General features: G+C 32.8%; 1 protein-coding gene across 1 annotated transcript in view; it reads right to left on the bottom strand.

Moving 5' to 3' along the window:
• The window catches only part of LOC129221107 (tyrosine-protein phosphatase Lar-like), a 281,893-nt gene extending 279,854 nt beyond the window's left edge, over positions 1 to 2,039 (bottom strand). The window contains exon 1 of the mRNA XM_054855554.1: positions 1,785 to 2,039. The gene's annotated coding sequence lies outside the window, so the exon portion shown is untranslated. The remainder of the gene's footprint in view (positions 1 to 1,784) is intronic.
• Between the last annotated feature and the right edge of the window lie 15,628 nt (positions 2,040 to 17,667).

The following is a 17,667-nucleotide window of genomic DNA, read 5'->3' as shown; positions in this document are numbered from 1 at the left end:
CCAGTACCATGAGAAACGTAAAATCAAGGTTTCACTATCATCGTTCAAAAGAACAACCATTCATTTTCTAATACAGTCAACCCTCATTTATTGCGTTTAATTGGTTCCTGATTTTACGGCGATAACTGCATTCCTGCAAAGTAAGATTCTATATTTAAAAGCCGAATATTTTTCTAATTTGAGTGCATAAAATTTACTTACGACAATTTAAATAGGTTTTTAATATAGTTAGAGCCTACCTAGACAAACAGCACTCTTAGCCACCATTACATTTGTATTACTTTATATTGCACAAACTATGAGAAATAGACATACATATCACATTGTTAAACATTGTGAAATAAACTACAAACACACACTTATATGCAGTTCTTATGTACACTACACTCTAATTTATGAAAATAGATCAACTTATTCAATGAAGAATCAATTGCTGGTTAGTGACTGTATGTACCCTCCTCAAAGGTATCGTGTATATACAACTTAAAAAGCTAGTACATTGTTGAACAAAATTGACAGATGTATTTATCCAATAGTAATATTATTGATTAACTTTACTGTTAGTGTTTATCGGTTAAAATGAGACAGCGATTCCCTACACTTTCTTCGTCGACTTCATATCTCCTTTCCCTTAACTAGTACGTGTAACTATAGCCCCTCAGAAGAACTTACCTTACTTAGAAGACATACGCTGCCTTTTTTTTTTTTTTTTTTAGGTTTACACAAGTGCATAAAATGATCTAGAAACTATAGTTGGAAAAAAAAAAACAGAAAAAAACGCGATGTGGTGAAGCCGGGAAAGTCGAAGCGTGAAATAGCGAGGGCCGATTGTATCGTACTACAATATATATACCATTCATTTTTAGGAGTTAGTGTTTCAAATTCGCTTCTCCGTGAACGACACATCCCTGCCATGTTTTACAATTTAAAAAAAAATAATTAAAAAACGAAGCCTAATACATATTAGATCTAGGTAAATATATGCATATAATTTTATTTATTCATTAACAGTAATCATTCGGTGAAATTCCAAGTTTTATTAGATTGAGAATTTCCCTAACACAGAAATTTAGCTCTGAGGTAGGTACCCCTGAATCAAACAGAAATGAAAAATCCTATCATAGCATCTCACAAACATTTGATGTTTCTCAAAATTATTACATATATACAAAAATTCATAGTATAAAAACAGAGAAAAATTAACTTTACCTTGCAGTAAATCATTTAACAGAAAAATAATAAAGATATATACATTATTTTTATAAAACTAGAGACAAATTGAGAAACATGGAAAATATAACTACTCTGATCACATTTAAACTAAAGTCATAGAAAAGCAACAAACACGTTTAAATTATATGCTGTTTGTAATGATCGACAATAATCATTGAAAAAAATTGAGAAGCTTAAAATATGCAAGAAACGAATTCAAAGATCAAGATAAAAAAACAAAACACAACCATAAATGGAGTTTTGTTTTTGTTTTTTTTTTACTCCAAGCAAATATCAGTAAATCTGACCTCAAAAACAGACGTTATACATTAGTAATACGGAATTTCGGCTATATTTTATCCGATCTAACATTAAAAATACAATATTTAGTCTAAATGACTAACATTCATGCAAAACACATCAGGATCAAATTCATTACACAGGTACTGACTCGTCAAGGAAATCTATAAGTTTATGGTACAGATCTTACCTCTTACGTGGTTTTCCGACATTTAATTAAGTTATAGAAACGCGAATTTACCCCAGGAATAGTAAAATTTACGGCTACTTACGAGATTGACAAGTACTAAGCCTAAATCACAGTGCTATCAACAGAGCTTCTGTTGATGTTGCATGGGAGTTGGATCACCGTTTGTTCCGAATCGGAGCTTTCACTCCTAAATATGACACTGGATCACAAAGCACAGCGATCACATTCACTCGAAATAGTGTAAAAAATAAGGTCCGAAACACATTTTCACTCAAGCAGATGCATTTGATGAGAAACAAACACAAATTACCGCATCATAGCGTCTTGTTTTCATTCAGCATTAAATCCACTATGGCCGACTGTAGGGTTACCGTATCGTCGTAAACCCCATTACACGTGATTGGCAGTGATCGCTCACTGGAATCAGTTTTATTTTCGCGCCAAGAAAATATATAAAGCCGTCAGTACAGTGCCCGCCACTAATAAAATCACTGGATTATAAAATCAGCCGCTTTATAGAATCAAATCTGGAAGAACAGAATCATTTCTATGTCAAAACATATTAGGTTTATCCTTTAATAAAATCATCCTCGCCGTTTTATAAAATCAAACTTTTGGAGAGCATATGTTAATTCTTCTCTGAATAGAACCAGGATTTTATTTTTTCTTTCAAGGATTTAAAACATTTCAGCACTAATAAAATAACAAATTCCACATAAACAAACAAAAGGTGAAGGTTGTACGTTTTTTTTTTGGGGGGGGGGAGTTGAATGAAAAAAGAAAGAAGAATGAAGCAGTCACAAGAGAATTGTTTCAGAGCCATATATTTAGTTGGTGCTGCCTGTTTCCACTTCGCAGAACTGTTTCGATATGCAGCCCTGCTCACTGACCACTGAGTCAATCAGTTCGTGCTCATTCAGCTATCTACAGGGGTTGACAGTTCATTTCTACAATTGAGTTAAAATTGTTAGCTAGCAAGTCGTGACGACTTGAGTGTGAAAGATTAATTCGAAATTTTGAATAAGTATGACACGCTTCCTAAATGTAGTTAGTGTGATGCTGCAATTAAATTAGGGATTTCTCAATCTTTACTTTCAAATTCTCTTATTAAAACAACAATAAGTCAATATTTTAAGACCCTTGTGAAATTTTAAAATGTACCTTATGTAAATTAAAATGTCAACTGTATTTTGCAACTGAACTAAAATAATACAATACAACTAGACTAAAAATAAAATACAACTAATCGTAATTTATTTCTTTTTTAGAGTATTTATACTTAAAAACCTTTTATTTTTTTCAGTGCATGAGTGCCGGTTTATAAAATCAGCCGCTTTATAAAATCAAATGTCCTCAGAACGAATGTGATTTTAATAAGCGGCGGGCACTGTAATGTGAATCATCCTGCTGTCAACCCTCCCCCCCCCCCCCGTTTTATTTTCAAATAATGCATTGTTGCTTCTCAAAGAACAGAACGAAAGCACCAAAAAAATTTCAATCTATACTCCCTGTTTTAGCTGTTTGCAGAGTTTTTTTTTTTACTGTTTTTAATTTCTGTGATTTGTATAAGTATCAGGGGTGCCCACCTAGGGGGGGGGGCATGTCGCAGACTGTGGCATTGAAACTTTTAGGCGGGTTGTTTTGAGGGGTATTTTTTCACTTTTGGGGGGGCTCTTGGTTTGGACGGGGAGTCCTTGCGATTTTTAGGGGGGATGCGCTCTTGCTCTTAGGGGGGCACCCACTCCTGCATCCTGCATGTATACTCATTGTCATGTTTTTATTCATTTCATTGTACACAGTTTTCGACTGATTCTTTTACATAGCTCTTTAATTTCGCGTAACATTCGTTTTATGAGTAATCACGATTGCTTTTTGCCTTCACTTGAATGTCATTTTGATGTTCCTTTGATTTTTCAGATTACCATCACAATCCCGAGGAGAATAAGTCTAGTTCGTTGTTTTTAATATTCTTTATTTTCGTCAGCACGGTTATAAAGTGTCTGTGATTTGCTTCATTTGTTTTCCCCCCAAAGGGACCCCAAGCAGATTTTCCAAAAAAAAAAAAAAAAAAAAACGGGTTTTTCATGAAAAAATCACGTTTTTTTTAAGAACATAAATAACATAACATCATCTAAGTAAAAAATTTCTAGATTACTTACTCCCATCATTCAAGATTTAGAAAATAAAAGAAGTAGCAGAACCAGAGTGGCGCACCCACGGAGGGGGCTAAGGGGCTTAAGCCCCTCCAGTAGACAAGGAATTCAGAAAACTTCATTGCCCCTTTGACAAGGTCAAAGAAAAGGTCTGAAATTGCGATTCTTAGTCCTTAAGTTTGGAAATTTCACAAAATGATTAAAAATTACTTCTCTTGAAATACGGCTGCTGCAAAAATCTTTTCCGGAGACTTATCCAGCAATGAGATTTATCTTTCTATTTTAAAAAATAATATTTGCTGCAGCTTTCTTTATTCAAGTTTTTTTTTTTTTTTCCTAATTTGAGCAGAATTAGATCCTTTAAAAATTTAAATTGATTTTGTAGTTCGATCAATGAAGAGAGGAAGAAATGAGAACAGGAAAGAACACAATTTTTTTTCTTTCCTGAAATTTCGTAAAGTATGAATATGATCAAAATACAACTGTGACAAAATTTTAATAATACGAAATTTAAAAAAAGATCTACATAAATCTGGGAGGAGGATGCTGTTGAAATTTTACTGATGTTGCCTCTCACTTCGTGTATCGTAGTTCTTTTAAAAAAATTCTAGCCTCTAGCAGGAAAAATTCCTGAATGCGCCACTGAGCAGAACTGTATATGCTGTTAAAAAAAAATAAATAAATAAAAAATGTTTTTGAAAACTGGACGAGTGCAAATTAGCCATAATATAACTATGCATCTTAATACCGCATCCCAATTACCTTTTTTTAAATGGATATCTAATATTAATAGGATTTCCTTGAATACCAAATGTACAACTATAATCACACTACAATCTTATTTTCATGTTGAAATTCATCTAAAATTCTGCCCTAACTTTGATGCAAAAAAAATCACTGATTTTGAGAAAAATAGTCTATTGACTTTGACACAAGCAACAGCACACAACAGCAACACAAGCACTCCCTCGCAATAAAGCCATCCAAGAAAGTACAGGGTTAGCATAAAAGAATATCACGGTTGTAAAAATTTATATCTCATAAACTATTACACTTAGCACTATAAATGATACATAAAAATAAAGATAAACTGTGAAAGTTTCTTTTTACTCGCAAATGTTCGATGGGTGCGCCATCCGTAACGCTACACATCTATAACATACATTTTGGAGTGTTTCATCTGTGATTTCACTGTCAATTTTGGAATTTGCGATCTTTCAGTTCTTGCAATGCTGTAGGCAATGGTGGTGTATAAACAGTCTTTGACGAAACCCCATAAAAAAAAAATTTTTTCAAGAACACATGGGGTCAGGTTTGGGGATCTGGTCGGCCAACGCATAAAGCGTTAGTCATCATCACCAGTACGGCAAATCCACTTTTGCGGGAACTCTGCGACGCAGCGTAGTAGGGGGGGGGGGAGTACAACCCCAAAGGTCTTGGTTTTAACGCTGCTACCAATCCTAACACAGTAGTTAATACATGTGTAAGGGCTGTTGCGATCAAAAAACTCCCTATGAAGTATTAATTTTTTTAACCGGGGTATTCTTTTATGCTAACCCTATATGAGAACTCAAAAAATTTGCAAAATTTGTATCTAATATTATTAACGCATCTTAGATTCAAGGAAATATTTCAATTTCTTTTCTGCAGTTATTTTTAGAGAAATCACACCTTCATAATAAGCAGAAAGCAACCAATATTGCAAAACATTGTAATACTCCGAGAAAAGAAATTCAGGTGCTAAAGAAATAGCATAAAAGAATATCCCGGTTTCACATACTTATGTTTCATAAACTATCACACTTACCGCTATAAATTATGCATAAAATTCAAGGTAAAATTCAAGGTATATATATATATATATATATATATATATATATATATATATATATATATATATATATATATATATATATATATATATATATATATATATATATATATATATATATATATATATATATATATATATATATATATATATATATATTGCTAACCTCAAGAGGATAAATAATGAATCCTAAAAAAAAAAAAAAATCAGGGAGCAAAAAGCAATAAAAGACTTTTTCTTGAAAAAGATATGCTTAAAGTTTCTTTTACTGTCAAAATGATTCCTTAAACTCGCAATAAAGCACTTAATAATGTAATAATAGAATAAATACCTAACAAAACTAATAAAGAGCAATTTTAATCAAGAGTCCATATTGTCTTTATTATCGATTTCAAATTTTCACCATCATATTTCAAATTTCTATAAAAAGTTTCTTTAAGACCCCGTATTTCAAAACCTCTTTATCTCGATTTTTTTCTTTAATGTGAAATTCGAAGTATACAGATTCGACTGTATGCAATGAAATATGACTGTATTCCCACTGCGCGGCTCATAAAATTAAACATATTTAACAATTTACAGAATCTATGACAAAGAAAGGCTGCATATACGTGGATTTAACAAATCAATCTCATTTCTAAAGGGAAGTGTCAAATTTCACTCAATTATCAAAAAATTGTCGCAGCAGAGGGAGGCGTCTTATGCTTGAGGGTCACACATGGAGATTTTCAATGGCGTTGGGGGGGGGGCAAAGTGAATTTTTGACCTTTGTTACTCAGAAAAAAGTCGTTTTGATTTTTTTTTCTTTTTTTTTCTTTTTCTTCTCTCTTTTTTTTCTCTTTTTTTTTTTGAGACTAACGTTTCGGGGGGGGGGGTGTCCCCAACCCCCCCCCCTTAGCTACGCCCCTGTTTGTACGTAAAATATTTCCAAATAAAGCGAACAATAATATCAGTTTTAATAAATGAAAAAATAAAATCCATATGCTAAAAGATTTTTAAAAATATTATGCACTTTTTGCATAACAAATGACCTAAAAGAAGCAGAATGTTGATTATGAATGAACACACTATAATAGCGATGTTTTTAGTTTTGTATTTATAGATTAAAATGAGATTCTATGAACTTCTGATGGTGCTTCTACAACGATGACTTTGCTTTGCTGCATTCATTTCTTAACTATAAGAAAAGTAAAAGCGTAAAATTATTTTACTTTCTGGTAATATGTTTAAGTATATTTCATTACAAAATGCTAATTATTTATTCAATAGTTTATTTTTTACTGTTTTCCGTTCTCGCGAATCGACAAAACCAAGTCAATATGTTTGACGACGTATTGGGGTATAATATGAAAATGAGGCTTTTGATCTCGGACCCTCCCCTTGCAAAATTCCTGTGTGCGCCACTGTTGAGAAGGAAATGTAAATCGATTTGAAAATTCGATCGAGGACAATCCCTCGAGTCATATTACTAGTTTCACTTACGTCAACAAATATGGTATATCATCCGTTTTTAAGACATTAATTTCGAAAAATTTTCAGGGAAGTTTATTCGAACCTTTTCTCTCCTTAAAATTCCAAAAATCGCCGAAAAACTCGTTTTTAGAACAAGAATTTTGAAATTTTTCCTTATACGCGCTCATCTTTGAGTACTGACCGATCCCCTTTCAAAACCAGTTTTATCACCTCATTATCTCCATATACAATGTATTTATTAAATATGATGGAAAATTTTGCTGGGAAAGAGAGAGAGAGAGAGATGGAAAGAGAAGCTTTGAGAAGCTAATTTCTTATGGGGAAAAAATGTAAGTGCCCCCCCCCCTTAAATTATTTTCTGGTTATGGCATAATATGTCTCAGCTCCCCCTACTTCCACGAAGTTCCTACGCCTCTGAACTCTGGGAGGGGTGGTGTTTTTTGTTCTGGGGGATCCCCCACTTTTGCCGACATTTTAAATATTCTCCTCCTTAAGTATATACCAAAAGGTATGATTGAAAATGCAAAGCAGGGGAGAAGGAAATTTCGTGTCTGCGAAACTGCGGCGGAGGGGGGGGGGCACCGTTTAGACGCTACGATGCCACACACACATAAATAGATTCGTCAAGCTTATAACCCCCTTCCTTTTTGAACACCCTTAAAACATTTTTCATTAGAGACACAATTTTAAATTTCTTCGTTGATATCTTCTAAATGAGCTTTCTAACTTCCGAAGAAACTCAAAACTAGTTTTATAACACTAAATTTCATAATTTGGATTTACTGTATAGTTGGGGCAAATCTAATCTGGCAGCATTATGAAGGCTTCGCTGATTCTGATTGCAGAATTATGACGCTGCCAGGTTAGATTTATCCGAACTATGGGGAATAATTTGAATTTCATCAAGAAAATAGAAAAAAAAAACAAAGATACTGATTTATATTATGCTTTAGCTTTACTTAAAGGAAGCGTATATGCGTAAATATGTCATAATTACACATGCAGAAATGTCTGTTGTTTAACTAAATATACATGATTGTTACAAATTAATCTCTAACATTTTTATAGATAAAATACTCCTTTTAAAAAGAGCTATTGAGAGAAAATTTTGATATCGCTTACGAGCGAATTTCAATATACGTCGAAATTCGGTTTCGGACGGAAAAACCTATTTCGGATAGACAATAGTATCCAGAGAATGATTACTGAATAGATTCCACAAGACCATGGCGTAGGGCATTCGCTTTTTGGGGGGCCCCCAAATGACTGAAATTATTTTAACTAATGGTTAAAGCTAAGATTTGGCTACAGGGGGGGGGGGGACCAGAAAAAAGTGTTTAGCCTAGGGTGACCGATATCTTAATTGGACCCCAGCTAGTTTCCATACAACTAGGGGCGGATCTAGAGGGGAGACATGGGGTTACGTCCACTTTCAAAACCTTGTGATTGCGGGAATTTTTTAAGAAGAAAAAAAAAGAAAATATTATGAGAAGATAACAAAATTTAACACTTGTGTTTCACTTTAAAAGAAATTAAGGTCTTTATTGGGAGAGAAATTATGTCCCTCTCCTCGAAAGAGAACTATAATTTACATAATTTGGCTCCATCGTTTATATCATTTCTTGAATCTAATTTTCGACACTTGGACGATCTTTAAATACTGCTGATGTCCTCGGAGTACACCAATTTCTCCCGACACTAAACAAAGCCTAAATTTGCGTTTCTATGGCTTTAATTTTGAAACTTTTCTGGGGGCGATCCCCCTTTTCCCATGCTCCTCCACAAATGCCACAAAAAGTGACCAAAAATTACATTTTAAGTTTTCAATTTGGAAAAATTTTCAACTGAGATTAGCTTAGACCAGCCCAGATGCCTTTTTGGGGCTTCAATTACTAGTGATTTTTGATTGACTCAAATTGACATTAGTCGTAAACAATAAACGAGTTTGCTTCAAGAACTTTTTTTTCATAAGAAAGCACATTTGAGACATAAAATCAGAATAAAAATTTACAAGTCAGATAACAGCACCCTTAAAAGAATTAGAATTTCCTCACGGCACCCTAACACCTAATCTATTAGAAAAACGGGCAATTTTAAAAACCAAATATTTCCCTAAGTCTAAATTATTTTAATATTTTTGAAAATTATCTTACAGGTGTTAAGCACGACATGTATGGAATAAAATGTTCCGTATAATATGTGACGTATATAGGAAATTCTTTTCTGGTGATTAATTGATCGCATACATCTACTTTTCTAAGATTGAAATTTATGGCACTGCATTTTCCTCTGATTATTTCGCACAATATATGAAGACATCCTAAAAACTGATTTTGATTTATAAATTCACTTATCAAAAGCTCAGAGCGAGGACCTGAAACAAAAGTCATAAATAAAACTTCTCTCTGACACAAATTTTTATTAAAATGCAAAGTTCTTCGAAAAGTGTGGCCCTTCTTTGTTTTATACTACTTCGTTTTCCCAGATGTTTTGCTGAATCCTCCAAAATCAAAAGTCAACAGAGTTCAGTAAACTTTGCCATAAAGCGTCCCTAAAAGTAATAAATTTTTCTTCGCGCTGAAAGAAGACTAATAAATCTGAAATATAAGACATTCAAAATATGAAAGCAAAACAAGACGAAATGGCGCCTTACAATAGGGCGAATAGAATTTGTGCAGGGACGAAATTTGCTTTGTGATGCCTTCAATTCTTAAATTATCTCACCCAAAGAAGTGATAATGGAAATGTGTTTGAACATTATTAATAACAGTTGTCTTCAACAGTTCCAACATTTTTCGAAAACACCAAAATGTATATAACACTCCATTTAACTGTTTCTATCTTAAAGCTGGTTATTAAAGCTAATTAAAATTTAGGGAACAAGTCCAATAATTGGCAAAGCAAAACCTTGGGCAAAGAGCTCAAGCCACGTGACTCAACATCAACGAATGGCTGACACGTTTTAAATGAAACTAGCAAAAGAAACTTGATTTCTTCCAATCATAGGCGCCCATATGCAAAATTGTAAGGGGGTTCAGAAATTTTAACCATGGTTTAGCAGGATATTTTCCCCCATGGAGGCAGTTTTTAAGACAGATTAGAATCATTAAAATTTTACATTTTTACTTTCTTCCATATCTAATATATAGAAGAAAGTATTGGATTCGTCGCAAATTTTCGAATTTCGAATTTTAACGGATTCGAACGTTTTGAGGTGTGCTGAGTCCATTTCGACTATTTTTGGAAAATGTCTGTCTGTCTGTGTGTGTGTATGTGTGTCACATCTGTGTGTGACCAGTTTTTTTGTGGTCGCTCTACAGCAAAAACTACCGCATGAAATTGAACGAACTTTGGTACACATACAGTGACTCCCAAAAGTGTTCGTACACCTACGACTTTCAATGAAATAGGCCCTTATCCATTGGTTAGAATTAATATTTCGGAATAGGTATTTTATTATAAGATCTATGATCTATTTTTAACAAAACTGCATGAAAATTTTTAATAAAACATTAAAACTTAATTTTTAAAAAATCAAAAACCAAAAAGAGCCGGAAAATTTATCTCACAAAAGTCTTCGTACACTTTGAAAAAATGTCAAAAAATTAGTAAATAATCAAACTTTTTACTAAGTAATTATTTAGTAGGATATCATGCAGTAACAACAACAGCTTTTAAACGTCTGGGAATAGATTTCATTGTTTTTTCTTTCTTTTTTTTGTGCAATTTCTGAGTAAGTGTTCAGCTGCGCTACGAGTCTTACTGTTTCTAGTTCGCTTTTTGTTTCAATGGTGTATTTTGGTAATCTAACCACCAGATATCTCCAAATATGTTCCATTAAGTTTAAATCTAGCGACTGAGAAGATATTTCTAAGCTTAAGGACAAATTTTGAGGCACCAAACGCGAATCGTTAGTTCTTATCGTTATCTTGAAAAAAAAACAAAGTTATTTCCGATTACCAAATTTTGGGGTAATAGTTTTAAATTGCTTCTTAAAATATTTAAAATGAACAGCATAATTCATTATTTCATCAAAAAATTCCAAATTTCTAAGTCCTGATGCTGAGATGCACCCTCACACAAGAACACCTTCACCGTCATGATTAACCGATCCAACTAAGTTCTTAAGATTAAATTCCTCATTTTTTTCTTGAATTCACAATCATACAACAATTTAAACCCAAAATGTTGAATTTATTCTCGTCTATGAGTAAGACGTTGTTCCAAAACGTTTTGACCTTATTTATCATTGATTTTACAACGGAAAGTGTAAGCTTACTATTTTGCAAAAGGACATAGGAATGGTGTGAAAAAAAAATTGGACTTTCATATTCGAATTCAGTTTTGAGTTATTTTGGTTTTACTACAAAAATTCAAGGTGTACGAACACTTTTGGGAGCCACTGTATGTGCCCCTATGTGAACTTGTGCCCATTGGTTTTTGGCGCGAATTCCTCTAAGGGGGGGTGGAGCAATGGTACGTTTTTTGAGTTACGCGTGCTTGCTATTCCTCAGGAAGTAACTGGCGGAATCAAACAAAATTTGGTCCATATGTTGCCCCTAACAGGAGCAGGTGTTGATTCAATTTTGATGTCAATAGCTCAAACGGGGGTTGAGTTATAGAACTTTTTTGTCGTCAATTGTGACTGCTGTATCTCAAGAAATAACGAACGGAATCAAACAAAAAGTTTTTTGACAAGTAGCCCTTAGTGGGTATAAGAGCTGATTTTATTTTGGTGTCAACAGCTAAAAAGGGGGGTAGCGCAATCGCCCGTTCTTTTTTTCCATTGTGAGTGCCCTATCTCAAGAAGTAATGCTACGTTCTGGTTGAAATTTGGAATATATGTGAATCCATACGTAAACAGACTTTGGTTTCAATTTTGACTCCAATCGCTCGAAGAGGTGTTGATTTTTTTTTTCCGAATAAAAATAGTTTTATTAATGCAACAATAAGAAAGATAAATCGTAATAGATTGTCGTCTGCGTATTTCTCGTGATTTTAATTCGCAACTCCAACGAACTATAGGGGGCACTGCAGTCACTGTCTAATGGCGGACTTAAAAACTAAAACAAACGCATGTGGTAACGAAGAAAATGCTAGAAGTGTTGTGATTTTTGTTCGTATGTATGATATTTTTCGCTTTATTCTTTTTAAATTAATTTCAAAGTCTTGTGGATATTCTGGCCCACGTAGAAAGAAATGAGAATTCAAGAAGCATTACTAAACGTCAAAGATTAATGCAAACTACGTAGTTCGTAGTTCTAAGCAGCTATTTCCACGATGTTGAATTCGATATTTATCAATTCTTGATAAAACTAAATAATAATTCTGGCCTGACAAGAACAACAATTAATGCTAGAAAATTCAATATGACATTACAAATTATTATCGAAAGAAGATGATACTTCTTTTCCTTGCTTGGCTAGCGCTTATTGTTTAGCATTTGTTGCTGAGTTATTTCTCTCGAATTCCCGAATCGGTTAATTTAAAAATTTTCTGTTTCGATTTTTCTAATTTCTGAGTTACGATTTAATTATGTCAAGTTATGCAAATCATCTACAGAATTCTTACGGATATATGGTGGTACTTTTCTTTTCAGTTGATTGACCATTATTTATTTTTACTTATCGAATTCTGTAATCTTACTACCATTTTATTCCACTCATGATAAAAATTAAAAATGGTTTTAACTAAAAACGCGAAATTTCGCCAAGGCTACTTTGCTCGCACAATACTAAAACTATAACCCTAAACAAATTTGGCGAAACCTTTCAGCTGAGAATAAAAGGAATAAAGTAAATTCTTTTTCGGTGAAACATTTTTCATTTTGTTCTACGATAATATATTCAAGAAAATATTTTGCATACCGTCCATTGCAACTAAATGCTGCTGTAAAAAGATGGTTAGTTAACTTAATTTAAGATTAAAAAAAAACTTATATTCTTACAAATTCATACAAAACAATAAATATTTTTACCTTGTATAACGTTATTCAAGTTTGTTAATCCAGTTTTCGCTTTCACCATTTTCAATCAACTCATATTTTAGAAGGAAATAAGGAAAACTAACATTATTTTGAGAAGCTCGAGAATACTACTAAGGGACGAATTAATTTCTGTAGCTGAAAGCAAACTAAGACTCATCGATTGCGTTAATAAATACTCGGAACAAACTGCCCGTGTTTACGTCAACAGACACACGTGGAACGCAACGTGGCAATGTTTTAGTTTCATCGGCAGTTTTGTAAATCACCGCAAGGTAGCGTATTCGAGCACTGGGGTTCCGAATTGTATGGAAAATGATCGGAAATATTATCTCAATGATTTAAAATTTTTAACAGTTGTCCATCTTATGTTTGTTAATAAATAAAATATTTGTAATTAATTCAAGTAAGGCTTTTAAAGTAACTTTCAATTTTCGCTTTTTTTACAATAATTCAGACATTGGGATGGTGGTCAAGTTTTTGCATGTGTAATTTTGTTTTTGTTAGGAATATTGCTTCCTCGTCAAGCATGGGGAGGGATCAGAAAAAGGAAAAAATATAGAAGAAAGTTTCGTGATGGTCACAACATACTAGTTTATTATTTATTCATTAATGGCTGGAGAGGAAATATTTTTATATTTTTGCAAAGAAGAAAGTACTACAAGCAAGGAAGTTTTAATTTCCAAGGGGTGGGGGCTCGAGCCCCCCTTTGCCCCCCTATATGGGCGCCCTTGCTTCCAATGCTTTTCTTTAAAATATATCACGTGACTTGGGGGTCTTTCCTTCACGAATGAAAGTCTTTACTCCCTCCATTTTATCTCTTCTCAATGGTTTATATGTTTTAGAAACTGCACAGTAGAATCTCGTTTATACGGATTAACTTTAACCAAAGACAATCCGGATAGACGAAAATCGGGAACATCCAGGTAGTATGGGATAGAGATACAACAAAGATTTAAAAGGTTACAAAACTTATTTTTTTTTTTTTTTTTCGAAAATTATAACATTTGAAGAATGGACTTTTTTCAGTTCACTATATTGCATTACAAATGTTTTTGATATTAGATTCAAGTTGTTCTTCTTCAACAAAACTCAAATAAAAGACACAGCAATAAAAAATAAAATAATTATAACCTGGGTATAAATATAAGCATGAAACTAGCAGAAGAGTCGGAACAAAACATTTCTAGCATAACTGTTTCCACTCTTTTAAACACAAAAATTCTTTGTAAGAATATATTAATGAAATTGCAAGTTAACAACAAAGCGAAGCCTCGGCAGAATCCTCAGCTCGAAGAGAAATAAGAGAAATTGATTTACATTTTCTAGAATCGTTGTTTGAAAGAACAAAATGGTCTTCAAAGGGATGAGAACTAAATTCCCTAACCTATTCCTGTTTGCCAAAAATACTTTGCAGAACCTGGGGTTCACTATACGTACCAAAGGTTGTGCACCTATTTATTATTATTTATATAATGTATTTATGAAGTCTGGTAACTTTTTATGAAAAGAAAAAAGAGAGCTATCTACTAAAAATGTTGTCATAGTCTGTTTCTACAGAAAAAGAAACCCCTTGCTTTATGATTTTCACAACTGTAAACATTACTAAGTTTTTTTTTATTTTTCAAGATGATGTGTAGGAAATTTTAATTTTAATACACCTTTTTTCATTTTAAATTTAATACAAAAATCTGAAAAGATTTGGGGAAAACCCACTTATATAATGTAATTAAAACATTTTATTTTGAGTTTCTGAGTGAGAAAATACTAACCTTTTTTTCATGTATGAATTATCCTTGTATTTCGTCTTAATTAACTTAAAATCTTTATCTATTGGAATTAGTTTAATCAGATAAAATGAACCAAATTTCCTAATACATATACCAGAAAACGTATTTTGTTTTCCAGTTTTATCTAAATATTTTGTTTCAACTTATGTGTTGATTCAAGATTTATAGTACAGACCATTTTTAGCTGTCATATATTTGTGAATACCCTTTAAAAATGGCCCAATGCACTATAAAATTTCATTTAAAATACCTATTAAACATTATGACACGAAATTTCATAAACTTTCAACACGTAAAAATAAAATATAAATTTTTGTATGTGAATAAATTTTCGGTAGAGTACTCGGCCGATAACGAATAGTAAACCAGGTATTCGGCCGAAGTCGAATGTCCTGCGGACGGGAAAAACAGGCCGAATATCTCTTGCATGATTTTTTTTCTTTTTTTAGGTTTTACAGCGTGAACAACTTTGGATTCGGAGCCCATACGAGTGAGGTCGATGCGCTGGTTTAACACCAAAATAAATAAATAAATAAATAAATAAATAAACTGAAGAACATTGTGAAAAATAAACCAAGGAAAAAATATCGTTTTAAAGACTTTTTAAATATTGATGGGGAAGTGGATACCTCCATGAGCCCCCAACTTGCAACTACAAATGTACCCCCAAATCAAAATAATGGCAATAAAATTGTCGAATACTGACAAAAATAAGGGGCGCCTTTCCAAAAGGTGAAGGGGGAACGATGGTCATATTTGGATTCAAGCGGTTATTTTACATAAGAACCAGCAGGAATAGTGTTAGAAGCATTTTTCAACGTAGTTAATGTGTTCATAATGGAAAATTTATACATTAACATTAAAAAATTCTGATTTTTGAGTACTGTGCGGGAGACCCAAAAATTGCATAACAGCAAAAGTTTTTTTTTTACAATAATGTTCGATTTTATTGCTTACATTAGTCAAAATGAAATTAAAAAACAATCGACGATTAAAAAATATATATGGAAAACAAGATTTTTTTTTTTTGCGGAAAAATATAAATTTCAAACCTAGAGCGGCATGTCTAATTTTTTTTTTTTGAACTAACTTTTTTGTGGTATATGTAGGTCTGTAGGAGCAACGTTTTATTTAATTAGCATTATAAATTTCTAAAAAACATGTTTTTTTTTCGATACACCCCAGTATACATAAAAAAAAATATTTTTTAAACTCAAAGGCAGACAAAACACGAAACTATTGAATTCAAACGCATTAGACATCAAGGAGAACAAAAAGTTGCTACAACAAACAGTTTTTCAAAACCAATGATGTAGCTTAAAAATTGTGCAAACGAATCTGTGCCTGAAAATGTGATTAAAAGTCACCAGTTTATGTTTGCAGAACTGATATCATACAATTTTTTTAAATAACTGAAAATCTATACATATATATCGATGGACTAGCTTACTACCCGGCGTTGCCCGGGTGCTTTTTAATGCAACATATCTTTTGGACAATCAATTGAATGAATTATTTCCAAATGAGCGTAAAAAAAATACATTCACAACGCTTTCTTGGCTCAAATCTTCAAAATATTTTAAATAACACAGAAAATCAAGCATTTTCCGAAAAGGTAGCATCAACTTAAAGCAAAAAATATGAGGAATATTGTTTGGGCTCTGTAGTGTCCACTGGTACGTTGTCTGAGGTTGAATCAGACGGCCGGTACGTAAATTGTCTTCATGGCAAAGACAAATGATTGTCCTTTGCACATCTTGTGGGAAAACCTTTTACGTGATGCTTCGAAAGAAAAGCGTTGTGCCGCCTTTCTAGGTTTTGTTTTCCCCAATACATCAAAAAATGCAACAGTACTTTTCACATACATTTTATTTGGAAATAAATCATTGAATGTTTCCTGAGAAAGAGTCGTGAGCTTACCAAAAAATAAAAGTCAATCCCTATTATCAGGCACAAATATATACAAAATAGTCTTCTTGGACACGGTTACAATATTTTCAGATTAATTTAAAATCATCCTCAATGTCCAAAAGCTAAACAAATAGTCCACCGTACAAAAAATAAATTCAGGCTGTGTTGTTAACAGACGATAACACTCCGTTTTACGGATTTTTTGCGGTGTTTTTGAGAATGAAGGTATCAAGTGATAGGTTATTTTGTATGTTTTTCGGGCAAGCACATTTCGCAGAAAAAGTTTGCTTAGTATAAAAAAACTTTACCAAATTTGTCTTCTCGCTCTCGCCATGGTGATTTAGTGCCATGCCATAGATTAAAATTGGATAAGTGTAACTTGCCTGAAAAGACGCACGTCGATCTACATTTTATTTTCTTATATTGACGTCAAATTTCTATTTTCGTAGGCAAAAATGACAGTTAGACAGTAATGTTAATGTCTTGTAAAGATTTAAAATTTGTCAAGATTTAAGTTCTAATTCAAATTTTTAAGATCTAATACTTGCCGTAAATGTTATACATGATATCACACTGATGCAGGTAGAAAGAACATGCATTTAAGTTTGTTGAATTATATTTCCGTGTGGTTTTGCAAGGGAAAAAGGTGCACAACCTTTAATTTTAGCACATATTGGCAATCCTAGTATGGTAGCTTATTAGCATGTAAGAAAAGTCATGACCATCCCCCTCCCCCTTGAAAAACAAATTCCAGATACGCTACTAAGCACAAATATGATTATTTTGCAATTTATTTGCGAAATTAGTATTTTTTACTCTTGTTC

Source organism: Uloborus diversus, chromosome 4, assembly GCF_026930045.1.
Source record: "Uloborus diversus isolate 005 chromosome 4, Udiv.v.3.1, whole genome shotgun sequence".
NCBI classification, from domain to species: domain Eukaryota; kingdom Metazoa; phylum Arthropoda; class Arachnida; order Araneae; family Uloboridae; genus Uloborus; species Uloborus diversus.
The sequence above is the reverse complement of the archived record's forward strand: the minus strand, read 5'-3'. Positions and strand labels throughout refer to the sequence as shown.